Raw genomic sequence first — 14,906 nt, 5'->3', positions numbered from 1 at the left:
GGCCGAAACCGGTTTGGCTCAGTGGATAGAGCGTCGGCCTGTGGACTGAAAGGTCCCTCTTTCGATTCCGGTCAAGGGCATGTACCTTGGTTGCGGGCACATCCCCAGTAGGGGGTGTGCAAGAGGCAGCTGATAGATGATTCTCTTTCATTGATGTTTCTAACTCTCTATCCCTCTCTCTTCCTCTCTGTAAAAAATCAATAAAATATATATTTTTAATAAAAAGCGCGCACACACACACACAAAAAGAATGTCTTGTTGAATCTCAAATTCACATATTATCAGCTCCAGAGACCTTTTAACTCATGGTATGCCATAAGCATCTTCGGGACCTTCCCCGTGTGCATCTATAAAAATAAAAAAAATGTTTCCCCTAAGTGGCAGCCCTGACCAACTTTAAAATCATTTGTCGTGAGCATTTTCAGCTGAAAACATTCATGAACACCCGAATGGTGACTGATATATTTATCTTTATAATATTCATGGCAAATTGATTTTTTAAAATTAAATTCAAAATATCATGGCTTGTGGGGATGGTTTCCATTCTGAACACGTGGCAGTTAACTGGTTAACCAAGCCCCCGTTTTACAGGTGGGGAGGGAATGAACTTACCCGAAGTCACATGACCAGGAAGTCCCTCCGAGCCCAGCCAGCCCTCCCCTCCCTCAGAGCCCCCTCCCTCAGAGCCCCCAGCAGCCCCACGCCTCTTCCCAGCCTCTCCAGGCTCTCCTGGCCACCGGCTCACCTGTGCCTCCGGCCTGGCCAATGGCAGGGCCTCAAAGTTAATAAATCAAGGTGACTTTAGGGACAAGAATGGGCCTCCTTCTCCCCTGTCCCTCCCATTTGCATAATCCTGGCTGGCAATATGATAATGATGTTTGTTAAAGACAGAGCACAATAAATTAATACCGTTAAGTTGTTGCTGCAAAATGCAAAGCAGGTAATTTACTGCCAGCGAGGAACAGAGCCTTTAAACTGTAATGGATTAACTTTCCCAGCAGCAAATGTGTCCCTGGAGGGGGAGCGCTGGGAGGCAGGGGCGGGGCGGGGCCCGTGCTAGGGGGCGCCGGCTGGCTTCCCGGACTGGGGTGTCCAGGCCCCACCTTAGGGCAGGACGGCAGGAGACGTGGGGACCAGGGACTTCCCGGGACAGCCCAGGCCCCTCCAGAGGAGGGGCGGAGTCATCCCATTTGTGTACCCCTCCGTGACCCTCAGGAGGCGCTCCTGTTTGGACCCTTCTTTCTTGAGGATGACCAGAGAGGTACCCCCCCACCCCCAACCCCAGTGACTGAGCCTTCAGCCCCAGAGTCTGTCCAGGCGCAGGCCCAGACATGGCCAGGAAGGAAGGGTCCTGGGTTTGGTGAGGGGAACGGGTGCGCCAGGAACTGAGGGTGCGCCAGGACACGAAGCCCTCCCAACTCCTCCCCCCTCTCTCCCCTCCAGGTACTGGAAGGGGTGGGGGAGCCAAGAGAGAAGAGGTTCACTCAGTCTGTGGGGAAGCGAGGGGGTGGCTGAGGGATGGGGAGGGGCTGAGGTGGGAAGGCAGCCCGTGGGAGAAGCTGGGTGTGGACAGAACCCTCACCAGCACCTCTCAAGGGGCAGCCCCTCCATTACGGCTCAGACAGCCATGCCTTCCCCCGGAGAACTGCAGCCCCAGCGCAGGGCGGCCCCAGGCTGGTCTGGAAGACCCCGGCAGAATTCTAATTTCCCTTTTATCTCTGCAGCTTCCCCAGCGATGTTAAAGGGGAATGCTCCACCGTTGGCTCCCGGGCTAATTGGATCTGGGCCTCCTCTCTCTCCTGGGCAAGGTAGGTGGGGGGTGGGTGGGGGGAAGGATGGGCTGAGGCAGCCCTGCTCGGAGGAGGTGCTGGGGCCTGAGAGGGGCTGGCTCAGCGTTTGTGGCTGTGGTCTTGGAGTCCAGACCCCTGGTCACGGTGACTGCCACGTGGCCTTGAGCAAGCCTCTGCCCCTCTCTGGACGCCTGCATTCCCTTTATCTGACATGATGATGATGAAGAAGATGAAGATCACAATGATGACATCAACAACACACCCAGTGCTCACCAGCATTTCCTAGGCCCAAGCACTATGCTAAGTGTGACTCATGTTAGCTCTCCTTGATCCCGCAGCAACCCGGTGTGGGACGTGTTATGCTCCATTGTACAGATGCGTGAACTGAGGCACAGAGGCATTGGTAGCCTGCCCACTGTTAGACAGGGCCCACCAGGAATCTTTCAAAGTGCCCGGAGTCCCAACTTTTATTTATTTATTTATTTTAAAATATATTTTTATTGATTTTACACAGAGAGGAATTGAGAGGGACAGAGAGTTAGAAACGTCGATGAGAGAGAAACATCGACCAGCTGCCTCTTGCCCCCCCCCCCCCCCCCCCGCACTGCGGATGTGCCCGCAACCAAGGTACAAGCCCCTGACCAGAACTGAACCTGGGATCTTTCAGTCCGCAGGCCGATGCTCTATCCACTGAGCCAAACCGGTCCAGCCAGAGGCCCAACTTTTAAATCCTAGTTACACCCTTACATAGCCAGGTGGGCTGTGGAGAGAGCTCTGGGACCGTTTCTCAAACAGGGACCCCAAGGCCCAGTCCACAACCACTTTAAGTGTTAGTAGGATGCTCCTCCCCCGAAGGCTCTCTGCCAGTCCCTCCCACCTCAGGGCCCCGGGGGCAGCAGGCTGGGTTTGCAAACGGTGCGTTTGGTTCGAGGATCTGAGGTGGGACAGGGGTCCATGCTCCCAACGCCTGCCTTTCCTCCATCAGCCAGGCCACTCTCCCTGCCTCAGGCCTCACCCTGGCATCTGCTAGGCCTGCTGGGGCTCCTTGCCCCACAGATGCTGAGCTGGAGGGAAGGCCTCACCCCCTGAGCACAAACCCATCGCTAGGTGACTCCCCAGATGCAAATCCCACGCCTCTGCAGGTCCAGAGTGGAAAGACAGAGAGGAGAGAGAGCTGACCTCCATTTGAGCCTGTTCCCCAGCGACCCCAGAAGCAGGCCCATTTTACAGGCAAAGAAACTGAGGCTCCTATGCAGTGCTTAGGATAAGGCCTCACGGTGAGGACCTGGGGGTGCTGGGATTCAAACCCAGGTTTGTCCAATTCCATCAGCCTGAGCTCTTCACAGCGTGCTCTCCTGTGCAAGAGGGAAGTCAGGACTTGGGAGTTCCAGCAATGGCAGCCCTGGACCACGGCCCCAAGGACGTGGCTGCAGTGGAAGGAGTTCTGGGCTGGACACCAGGGGACCTGGAATTAAATCTCTACTCAGCCCAAACTCCCTGTGTGATATTTCTGGACTTCTCTGAGATCAGAGACAAATGGAGATAATAACAGTACTTACCTGGTGGGTTTGTACGGAATATGACAGGAACTGTAAACAAAGCACTTATCACGGTGCCTGACACACAGTAGGTGTTCAGTCTGGGCTTGTCATCGTTTCCCTGGGCGAATCCCACACCAGCTTCCCAAGACTGCTGGAGCAGCATGCAGGAAAGCACCACAGGCAGCGCCCTCTCCTCTCCGATGGGGAAACTGAGGCCAGGGCTGCAGTGAGTTGGAGTGAGTGGCAGGGCCAGGACTCAGCCTGGGTCTCCCAGCAGCCTCGCTGCTGGGGGTGGGGGGTGGGGGGGTTGGTGGTTCTCCTTCCAGTCTCCTTCCGCCCCATTTGTCCCCATCTGTCTGGCGGGGTGTCCCTGCCCTAGGGAACCAGCTGGATGGCTGACCCTGGCAGCCCGTCCTCGCCCCGCTGCTGGCAGGAACCAGCCTGAGCGAATGCAAAGAGACCCCCTCTGGAGGCCGCTCTTGCCGTGTCCCCTGTCCTAATGTTAATGTTGCCGGGGCCTTGATAAATCTTCCTGTCGCCTCCACCCGCCCGAGACATAGATCTCATCTCATAGAGAGGTGACACTTCTGCCCTTTGGGACTAGCTATCAATTTCAGGCGGCGACCGGAGTGGAGAGCAATGAAGAGCCAGGCAGGCCTTTCTAACCCCGCTGCCCCCTGAGCCTTCCCTTCCCCCGGGGAGCAGCCCTCTGGAGCAGCCCTCCCCTGTCCTTCAGAAGAGGTGCGGGACCAAACCTGGCTCTCAGCATCCCCTGCGCCTCCTCACCTGAGGCTTGTCCGGCTTCCAGAACCACTGACAGGCTGCGGGAGCCACAGAATAACGTCCAGGGAGCAGCTCTTCCCTGCAGACTCTTCGGAGCTGGGGTACCCCAGCTCCCACTCACCCTTTGGGTGAGATGTGAGTTCTTCACCGGCTCCCAGAATTCCCCAGTGGAGCTAAGCATTAGTTGTTAAGGGCCTCGATCCTGCACCCCTCACTGGCTGTCTTTCTGCCCCCATCATTCCCCACCTGACTAGGAGCACCTCCCAAATAAGCCGTTTGCCCTGGATCCCTTTTCCGTGGGTCGCTTCTGCAGGAACCCTCACCAGGACACTCACAAAACCCTTGTTGGCAGCTCGTGATGTAATGCACTCTAGTCGGCAATGGAGATACAGCAGAAGGTTTGGCGTGTGTGTTTCCTGCTCCTGGGTCAACTTTCATTCAAGCTGGGACACTTGCCCCAGTTGTACCGATGAGGAAACAGATTCTCAGAGAGGTGCAGTGACTTGCCCAAGGTCACACAGCCAGCAAACAAAAGAGTCACTTTTCAAACTCAGGCAGCATACACAATCTTATTCCCTCGACTCTCCCTCCCGGGTAGAGGCATGCATGTAGCCAGGGTTCGCCTCCACGGGTGACCATCAGCTCAGTGGATCTGGTGATCTACTGAATCTCACTGCTGGGCAGCCTTCTGCAGGATGCTAAGGACACCGCAATAAAAAGCTGCAGTTCCTGATCTCCCAGGGTCGAGATCTGATGGGGGAGAAAGTGGGGTGGGGATGGATGCATGAAAGATAGTATGGCTGGGGCCCCTCCCAGAATGCACTGCGGTATCTTTCCTACACTACCCTCTCTTAGAATCTTGGGAGATTTGTCCTGGGGGGCAGCTGAGAGATTGTCTGTTTCAACACCCTTATTTTATAGACGAGTTCACTGAAGCCCAAAAGAGATAGGGACTCCCTGAAGATCATACTCCAGGGCCAGGGCTCTTGTCTGGGAATTCTGCTGGGCATCGCCCACCATACCCCCTAAGCCTTTGCTGTGGTCTTGTTCTGCAACCCCCCAAGACAGCCGGAGGCCCCAGAAGCCTCCACGTTAAAATAAATAAAATAAAATAAAAAAGGAACAGATTTTAACTCATAAAATGTTTAAGTTTTTATACAACCTAAGTGGGGGGGCGGGGGGGGGTACAGACGTATGTGAAAATATTGGCATATAGCAGATAAAGGGTTAATAGCCTTAACATACAAAGAGCTTTTACCAATCAATAAGAGGAAGACAAACATTCACTTTTCCAAAGCGGACAAAGGAGAAGAGCAGGGGATGCCAACCTAAGGAGATCTAAGGAGTTGGTGCCAGGGCTTTGAACCTCGGCGGCTCCGGAGGGTGGTAAAACTGTTATTACTTGTTAAATAAATGCTTATTCATTATTAAAAGATCCATTTGTAGTGTGGGTCGCACATTACTGCTTGTTAAACCCGTTAAAGTGCTGGAAACCCTCCCAGATGCTTTATTTACAGTTACAATAGCAGAAGAAGGTGGCCAGATGCCAGAGCCGGGCCCCATGGTGGGACCCACTTCCTGCCCATCCCCCAGGCCTGTGCCTCTGGTCCCTCAGCCCCACGCCAGGGACCTTAAAACCAAATTGCCTCTGCAGCTTGGATGGGGCAGACCAAGGAGAGGTATGGCTGGGAAGGGGCTGGGCTGGGATCCTGCCCCTGCCCCTGACTGTCCATGTGATCTCTGCTAATGCTGGGGGTGAGGAGTGGGGAGGTGAGGGACGGGGGGGGGGGGGGGGGGGAGGGGGGGGGGGGGGGGGGGGGGGGGGGGGGGGGGGGGTGAATGGCAGTGGGAGATTTGGCACATACAATCTTCGCTGCCCCACCCCTATTTGGAAGGGCAGCTGCTGACCTCATTAACTGGAACTCAATTAAGGAGGCCTTTGAAGTGACTCAGGACAAAGATCCACTTCACAGATAGAAAGTCAGAGGCTCAGAGAGGAGCAGGGATGTCACCCCGCCCTGTCAGGACTAGAACACAGGTCACTGCATTCCTCCTCTTTCTCCATGAAAGAAGCAGAGGCCAGGACAGCTGCCGAGCTGGGGTCCTGCCTGTGTTTCAGGAGTTCTCTGCCTCAGCGTCCTCACTGTCCTTACGTCCCAGTCTCTTTCTCTTCCTCCTTGATTCCATGCAGGTCCTTCCCCTCGGGGTGGTCTCACCTTGCAGGAGGCAGTCTGGTCCAGCCAGCAATGTCCTCCAGCCAGCAGGACACCCTGTCTCTGCTCTGAAGACAGCCCCGGCCCTGAGGGAGCAGCTGGACGCTCTACACTCCTGCCTGACCTATTGGCCCCTCGGCCCTCGGCTGCAGCACTGCCCTCTTCAGGAAGTGCCTAAGTACTACTGACACCTGCTCCATTTCACCACGTGCTTGACATCCTTTATCTTTTAAAACAATATTTGTATTGATTTCAGAGAGGAATGGAGAGGGAAAGAGAGAGAAACATCAGTGATGAGAGAGAACCATTGATCGGCTGCCTCCTGCACACCCTATACGTGGGATTGAGCCCGCAATCTGGGCACATGCCCCAACCGGCATCTGATCAGAGGTGGACGCTCAGCCACTGAGTCACACCGGTTGGGCTACATCCTTTATCTTAATGATGCTTCTCCTGTGGCTCTGAGCTGGAGCCTGTGTGCCAGGTGCTGGCAGTGAGCAGGTCAGGATTTGGGCCAGATCCCGCCACTTCCTGTGAGAGTCCAGGCAAGCCATGGGACCGCTCTGAGTGTTTCGGTAAACCGGGGTGTGGTGAGCAAACGATTACTAATCAATGAAAAGCACTAGCACAGTTCCTAGGACATGGGGAGGCCAATCAAGAGTAGCTGCTATTTAATTTGTTTTAGGAGAGCACTGCTTTTATGACCTGAAAAGTGGGTTTCATCGTGCCTACCTGAGGAGGGAATGGCACAGTGCGCCTGAAGCACTCGGCAAAAGAGAAGGGCCGCCCTGGGTGAGATCAAACATGGCAGCCTCGACCCAGTTCATTGGTGGACAAGGGGCCCACCTGGTGGCTCCCAATCCTCACCATGGCAATGACCACCTATTAAGATCCCACCTGGGGTGTGGCCCAAGCTGGGGACCCGGGCACGGCGGCATCCAGAATGGGTGGGAGCCGGGAGCCCTGGAAGACACACATGATCGATACTAAGCCAATCTCTTACAAGATTACCCGGCCTCCAGTATCCAGTCATAAAGAAAATCACTCAGCACGCTGGGGAGATGTGAAGAATGCCGTGGATTACAGTCTGGGATGTTCCAAGTGAGAGTGAGTCCAGGATTGTTTCCTGCAGTAAATAATTCATCCACTTTAAATTTCTGGGTTTTTTTCTTGCCAACACCCTTCCCCCCTCCTCTGCCTCACTGTCTCTCTGGGCAGCTCCCTCTCAAGCCTGCTCTCTCCCCGAGGCTCCCACCCCTACTTCTGTCCAGGGCACCCCCGCAGCCAGCGAGGAGCTCATAACGCAAATGTTTTGAGTCTGTTAATGACACTAATCGTCTTTCCCAGCTAATTAGCAACGCTGCCAAGAAACACTCCTTTGTTACCAAGGCCAAGGGCCACCCAGGCCGGAGAGACTCCGCGGGGCAGCCGTGGAAGAGCCGGAGCCATGCTGGGGAGTCGGCGGGAGCAGGGCGTGGCTGCAGCACCACGAAGGGTCTGCCTGCCGGACTGAGAGCGGCCTGGCCAGGGACGGCTCCTGCCATGGAGGACCGTGTCCTCTGTCCCCTCAGCTACAGCGTTCAGGGGTGCTGGGACCAGGCTGGGAGGCAGGGGGAGAGCTCTGGCCAGTGGTGGCCCCTTTGCCACCATCACAGGCACTGCAGGGCCCCCAGTGACAATCGGGGACCCCCTGGGCTCTAGCGATAAGTCTGAGAGCCGGGGCTGAGAAGTGGCTGACGGTAGGCAGTGCTGTGGAGTCTCTTAGTGCACGAGGCCCTGGTCTCCGGCAGGCAGCCGTGCCTCAGGCCGGTCCTGGCAGGTGCTGGGCTCCCAAAGACACATCAGATGCCACCCTGAAGACCAGGCGCTCATCGCTTGGTTTGGGAAATTTATTGAGCATTTACTATGTGCCAGTCACTGTGCTGAGAACTTACGTGTATTCACTGGTTCCAGTAAACTCATGAGGTGTGTACTTCTTTGGTTTGAATTTTTAGTTTTTGGTAAGGACTCGTTTTATTCCCATTTTACAGGTGAGAAACCTGAGGTACAGAAAAAAAAACAAGTACTGTAATTTGCCCACGGTCACAATAAGACAGAACCAGGCTGTGAACTCAGGGGATCGGAAGCCCCTAACAGAGAAGTAGAAGATTGTTTTAATTCAGTGTGAGCCATGCTGGAATTGGTTCTTTTGGGAACCCGGAGAAAGGAGGCCACGTGGTCTGGGTGATCACAGAAGGCCTCCAGGAGGAGGCGGGCTTGGAGGAAGCCTTGAAGGTGCATTGGCGTTCGCTAAGGGAAGGAAAAGGTAGAAAGGAATTCCCAAAGGGCAGGTCATTGTGAGCAAAGCACAGAGGTAAGAAAGGGCAGGATTCAAAGGCTAGCGGTGACTGAGGGTAAGAGGAACCATGGGAGGCCCAGCTGGGGAGACCGCAAGGACTGGATGTCATGTGGGGGCCATGGGGGCCATGCAGGCAGGGCCACAGAGACGACCTGACTCTAGGAAGCCCCCTCCCCTTCGCCCCTCCCCCTCCCCTGGCAGGCACAGGTTGAAGGAGGAGTGGAGGGGGAGACGCGGGTGACTGGTTTAGGGAAGGTGCCTAGGCCAGGGAAGGGCTGGCCAGGGGTTGCGCTCAGGCCTGTGCTGCTGGGGTTGGAGAGGAGGCGAATCCATAGGTGACTGGGAGGTGAGGGTGGGCAGAACTGATGACGGACTGGAAGAGGGGAAGGGAGACGAGGGACCCAGGGGGTGGGACCCAGCAGGGCCCAGGGGGCCGGGAGGAGGCTGCTCTCCTCCCAGGCACAGAGGAGGCACCTCCAGCGTGGGCGGCAGGGCCCAGCCACCAGGAGCTGATAAGGCAAGACGTGCCCACGCCTGAAAGGCCCCTCAATCCCACCGTCCCAGCGCATGCCCCGGGAAAGCGCTGCCTGCTCTCTGACGGGAGATCGGATTATGCCTGGAACTTCTCTCACTCGGCATTGAAGGCTCAAATTACATATAATCTTTTTTCAGGGGCAGCTGTCTGGGGGCCCTCCAGGCGCAATGAATGGTTCCCTCTCCTCTCTGGTCCCCGACTGCCAGCTCTGAGGATATTGGAATGAGGGTGCTGTTCGTTTGTTGCTGTTTTTCAGTCTGTCCCTGCGTTAGCTTGGGAGCTCCTGGAGGGGCAAGGTGACACACATGGGTCCTTTGCTTATATGTGTTTTTACAAATGAGGATAACTGCACGAATGCATTTTTATAGTACTGTTGCCTCTTTTTTTTTTTTTTTTTTTTTTTTGTCTTCAGCTCTGTTTCAACACATATATACATTCCTGTAACCATCTGAATGCACGTGGAATCCACATAAATAGTATTATGCTATAGATCCCCATCGGTTTCTGACTCCTTTCATTTCACGTTTTAAAGAACCGCTGCCCTCACTGTGTACATGTCTGTTGCACTAACAGCTGCCCAGACCTCCATGGCGTGTCCCCACATCTTCCCTGGGAGGACACCGGAGTCCCCTCCAGCTTCCCCACCACAGACAACGTTGAGATGAGCGCCCCAGACTTGTCCCCGGGAGTCATGCCAAACACCTCGCTGGAACTGATACCCAGGAGCAGGATCCCTGGGGCTTAGGGTCCGTGCATACGTGATGGTCTCCAAATCCCACGTCACTCACAGGAGTCATAGCTATGTAAGGCTGTCCCAGGTGTTCAGATGCTGACACCCTTCCTCTCTGGTGATAAATAGCTGCTTCTCTGTCATCCAAGTCTCCTGAGGACTCCACCCAACTCCTTGACCCCAGCTCCTCCCGGAACCCCTGGCTTTTCCCAGAATCCAGCAAGGAACGGGTTACATCGGACACGGCAAGGCCTTCCAGGGTCCTGCTCCAGTTCCCAGCATCCATTATTTTTCTTTAAAAAAATAAAAAATATTTTATTGATTTTTTTTACAGAGAGGGAGAGGGATAGAGAGTTAGAAACATCAATGAGAGAGAATCATCAATTAGCTGTCTCCTGCACACCCCCTATTGGGGATGTGCCCGCAATCGAGGTACATGCTCTTGATCGAAATCTAACCTGGGACCTTTCAGTCCACAGGCCTACGCTCTATCCACTGAGCCAAACCGGTTCCGGCCCAGCGTTCATTCTTGACGGTGACACATCTTGAATATCATCCTTGTACATGATCCTGTGTAAGGGAACTCGCTGGAAAAGGGCTCCAGGGGTTAAGGTCAAGTCCACCACAGCCAGTCTCTGGCAAGTGCTCCCCCCTTACTAGATTCCCACACAGGAGACCAGCACTTAAGGGCCTGCCATGCCATCTGGAAATAGACTTCCATAATCCTGAGAGCTAGGCAGTGGTTCTCCCCATTTGATAGAAGAAGAAACTGAGGCACAGGGAGTGACTGTAATTTGCCCAATGTCACAAAGTGAGTGAGTTGCAGAGCTGGGACCCAAGAAAGTCTGAGGGGACTCCACTTCACACCATACCACATGCAGAAAAATGCGCCAACCCCCCACCTCACACATCTTTTATGCATGAGTACGGGAAAGATGAGCTGAATTGCACTTGACTAGTTGGCACAGCGCTGTTGTGTAGATATTTAAACACTCAATAATTTAGATTTTGCCGTTTCTTTTTGTAGTTTGGAGCTAATCTTTTTTTTCCCCTGTTTGCATCTCAAACTTTTTTTAGATAGGGACTTGACAAGAAGATTTAGGGATATTCTGAATACCTGAACGTCACACGGCCTGGTCCCTGCCGGTCTCTGGGCCGAGGCTGTCCCTCTGTCTCAATGATGAGCCCTGGTGGCCCCAGCTGCAGTCCATTGGGGAGGAGAGGGACACAGAGGTCTGTCAACCTGGGGCCTGGCCCGCTCCGGGCTCCCAGGTCTGCCCTTGAGGCTCAAGATGCCCAAAGGCCCAGGTCCTGCAGCTCGCGCGGCCCCGAGCTCAGGCAGGCTGGGCTCAGCGTGCAGGGGAGACTCCTGGTGGAGGCTGAAAGCTATAGGTGGGTGTTTGTTTGTTTTTTGCTTGTTTATTTATTGTCTGTTTTTAAGGTGGAGAAGCAGAGGGAAGAGTGGTGGCCTGGAATGCTAGGATGCCAGGCTTAGAAACCTGGTCCAAGTCAATAATAGTGGCAGCCACTGCCCACATCTGTGGGGCATCGTGCAGACACCAGGCACTAGATTCCCCACATCTCATTTCACCTCCTTCGGGTGCAGGCAGGGAGGAGCGCACACCATGTTGGAGCCAGAAGAGCATGTGGGGTCCATCAGAACATGCAGGCCCTCGAGGCCCCCTGAGGGGTCCCCTTCAGGTTTTGCCTCATAGCGATGGGAGGGGCCCCCAAGAGGGACAGGGGTGGTCACAGAAAAGAGGCTGGACCCACTGGCCATTTGCCGACCACCATGAAAACATTAACAACAAACATTTAACACGCCGGCGGAACACCATTCACAATAACAGCACTGGCAGCGCTGTGTCCACTTCACAGGCAGGAAACTGAGGCTCCGGGAGAAAGTGGTGATCTGCCCCCTCTCGTCAGAGGAGGCTACCCAACTTCAGACCTAGGTTGGGCCCGCTCCAGGCTCATCCTTTTCATTATTAGGCTCCTGATGTTTAACTCCCCCGTCCCCACCCAAGGGACTCACATTGAGAGCATGTCCATTCCCCCAAATGCCTTGACAGTCCTTCCAGCTACAGCCTCCAGCTCAGAGGTCGGCAGCTCGGGTGGGAGGAAGAGAAGAGCGAATTGGGCCGCAGCCCAGGACAGTCATGGCACCACTTCAGCCTGGCAGCCGCGGGCACCTGGCTAGCCTCTCCTCTCCCTGGGCGCCAGGTGGAAGGCTATGGAGCCAGGCCCTCCAGGGACCGGCCAGCGTGGCTTCCTTTGATTCCCTACAGGCTGCCTGCTGTGAGCACAGAACTATAAGCAGCGAGGGTGGCCAGTGCTCCGGGGTCCCCAGGATGGCAGCCTCGAGCTGCCCACTCCCAGCTGCCCAGCCTGGGCCTCTGCCAGGGCTCTCCTCCGGCCCAGCTCCCAGGCCCAGCCAGAGCAGGAGAGAAGCTGAGGGAGGCTCTGAGCCACGGGGAGGAGGGATAACAATGTAAAACCAGGGCACCTGGTACTCAGCCTCAAGGTGGGCCAGGGGTGGGGATGGGGCCCCAGGACTCTGGGGTGGGCAGAGAGCGGGCGCCCCGAAAAGCAGAGCTTGCACGCGGCCTCTCCCTGAGGGAGGTGCCATCTGGTGGGGTTCAGGTCTCAAGGTGAGAGCTGCGGGGGGCCGGTGAGGAAAAGCAATGAATTTAAAAGGAATTAGTCAGGAGGAGGTGACAGGCCCATTCTGAAGCAAGATGAATGGGTTTCAGTTGGCGAAAATGATTCTAATTTATAATCTGCTTCTTGCTGCCGCTCGCCAATTAATTCTCTATAGATACATAAATAGGCCGCGTGTTTGCTTTGCTTCAAACGTAATAAACATTACACTCTGTCCGCTTCTTTTGTGCCGGTTTCTGTCACGGCATTAGTCCCCACAGCTAATTCCTCACACCTGTCTCTGCCACTCAGGGGAGCGGGGCTGAGCGGGGAGGAAGTGCCCGGCTCCAGACGCTCCTGGCACCAGGAGATAAATGACCAGCCCCGACGCAGTGGGCACACACAGGGAGCCTGCGCACCCCCTGGCTCAGAAGACGCCCAGGGAGGGAGGGAAGGGGATCCCCCAGCCTCCTCTGGGGCTTTCCGTGCCACACTTGGGCACCACCTCCCAGCAGGGAAGGAGGGGCAGACAGGTCTGCCCTCATTTCTCTTGGTCCTTCCGTCATCTGGCCCCAGCTCACCCGCGCCCCCCAGCCTGACACACTTCCCTCCCTCCGGCTCTTCCTCAAACACAGCTGGCCCACCCTGCTTCTGGCTTTGGCACCTGCTGTTCCCACTGCCTGGACAGCGTTTTCATTTTCTTTCTTTTGATATATATTTTTATTGATTTCAGAGAGGAAGACAGATAGAAAGATTGACGTTGAGAGAGATCCAATGATTGGCTGCCTCCTGCATACACCCTACGGGGGGTGGAGCCCGCAACCTGGGCATGTGTCTTTGACTGGAATCCAACCCGGGACCCTTGGGTCCAGAGGCTGATGCTCTATCTACTGAGCCAAACTGTCTAGGGCAAAGCTTTGTTTTCCTTTAAAAGCCATCTCCTTCGTGCCTTTCTTTATATATCTTACCTTGTCGGGCAATATTTTTCTGACCCCCTTCCCCAAACATGGACTCTTTCTTGGAAACTCTGTGCCCCTTTCCTGCTTTAAATGTCTCCTTAGCGCTGTTACCGCCAAATGTGCTAATTGTTTAACTAGTTCATCTTGTTGTCTTCCCCACGTGGAATGGCAGTCCATGAGCCATCCATCCCTCTGTTCACTGCTATACCCTCAGGGCCTGGCACACAGCAGATGCTCAGTAAATATTTGCTGACTGAATGGATGAATGAAAAAGGGGGGGTGGGACGGGAGAATGCACCCGATGGAGCCCAGAGATTGACGTGACATCTCACTCCAGCTCATCAGCTCACCGGACCCCTGAGAGGCAGGCAACACTGAGGTGCAGGGAGTTGGGGTTGACGTGCCCAGGTGACACCCGAGTTAGTGATGGCGAGGGGACTAGGATACCCTCCACCCAGGCAGAATGTTGGGGACACTGAAACTCGGGGAGATGGTGTGCCTCGCTCAAGGTCATACAATTATTTATTCAGTGAAGTGATTGAGTGCCTACCCTGTGCCAGGCTCAGTTCTAGGTGAGGATGCACCAGTGACCAAGGCAGGTGAGATCCTTGCACTCACAGAACTCACAGTCCAGAGGGAGGCCTGGGCATTGGACAAACTAACAAATCAGTGGAAGTGTCAAGTGCTAATCAAGAGCTAAGGAGAGAAATCGACCAGGTGCAAAGACAGAGAGCGAAGTTCGGGGTGAGGAGGAGAGCAGGTGTGTGTGTGTGTGTGTGTGTGTGTGCGCGCATGGAGGGCATCATTTTACTTGAGTGTCCAGGGAAGCCCTGTAGGGAGGAGCCTGAGCAGAGACCCCACTGACAGAACAAAGCCTTGTGGACACAGAACAGGACGTCCATTCACATCAGTCTGCTCCAAAGTGTGTGATCTTCCTGAACTGTGCTGTCACTGAAAATGAGCATTCAGTGAGGACTGAGGTGACAGTGAGGAGACTATCAAGGGAAGTCAGAGGCAGTCGCTTTCAGTGGATGACACATGAGTTGAGGCCTGAAACCTGGGGGGAGGGGGAGGAAGGGGCGGAGAGAGATAACCAATAGCAAGAGCCTCTCAAATAGGGGCTGGCACAGGAGCAAAGGCCTGGAGGTGGGGGCGGGGAGGTCCAGGCAGAGGTAAACTGGCTCTGAGGGAGGGAGGGGAGAAGCACTGATTTGTAGTGTGTGCCAATTTTCATGGTGTAAATACTCTCAACAGGGCCAATTTCAAGGACTCGGAAAACTGGCTTGGAAAATTCCTGAAAAATCCAATAATTGGCTTTGATGAGCCAGTTCAAGCCAGCACCAGCGGGGATGGGTATCAAACAAGGGTGCTGGCCAG

Source organism: Pipistrellus kuhlii, unplaced genomic scaffold (assembly GCF_014108245.1).
Source record: "Pipistrellus kuhlii isolate mPipKuh1 unplaced genomic scaffold, mPipKuh1.p scaffold_m20_p_6, whole genome shotgun sequence".
Lineage (NCBI taxonomy): Eukaryota > Metazoa > Chordata > Mammalia > Chiroptera > Vespertilionidae > Pipistrellus > Pipistrellus kuhlii.
The sequence above is the reverse complement of the archived record's forward strand: the minus strand, read 5'-3'. Positions refer to the sequence as shown.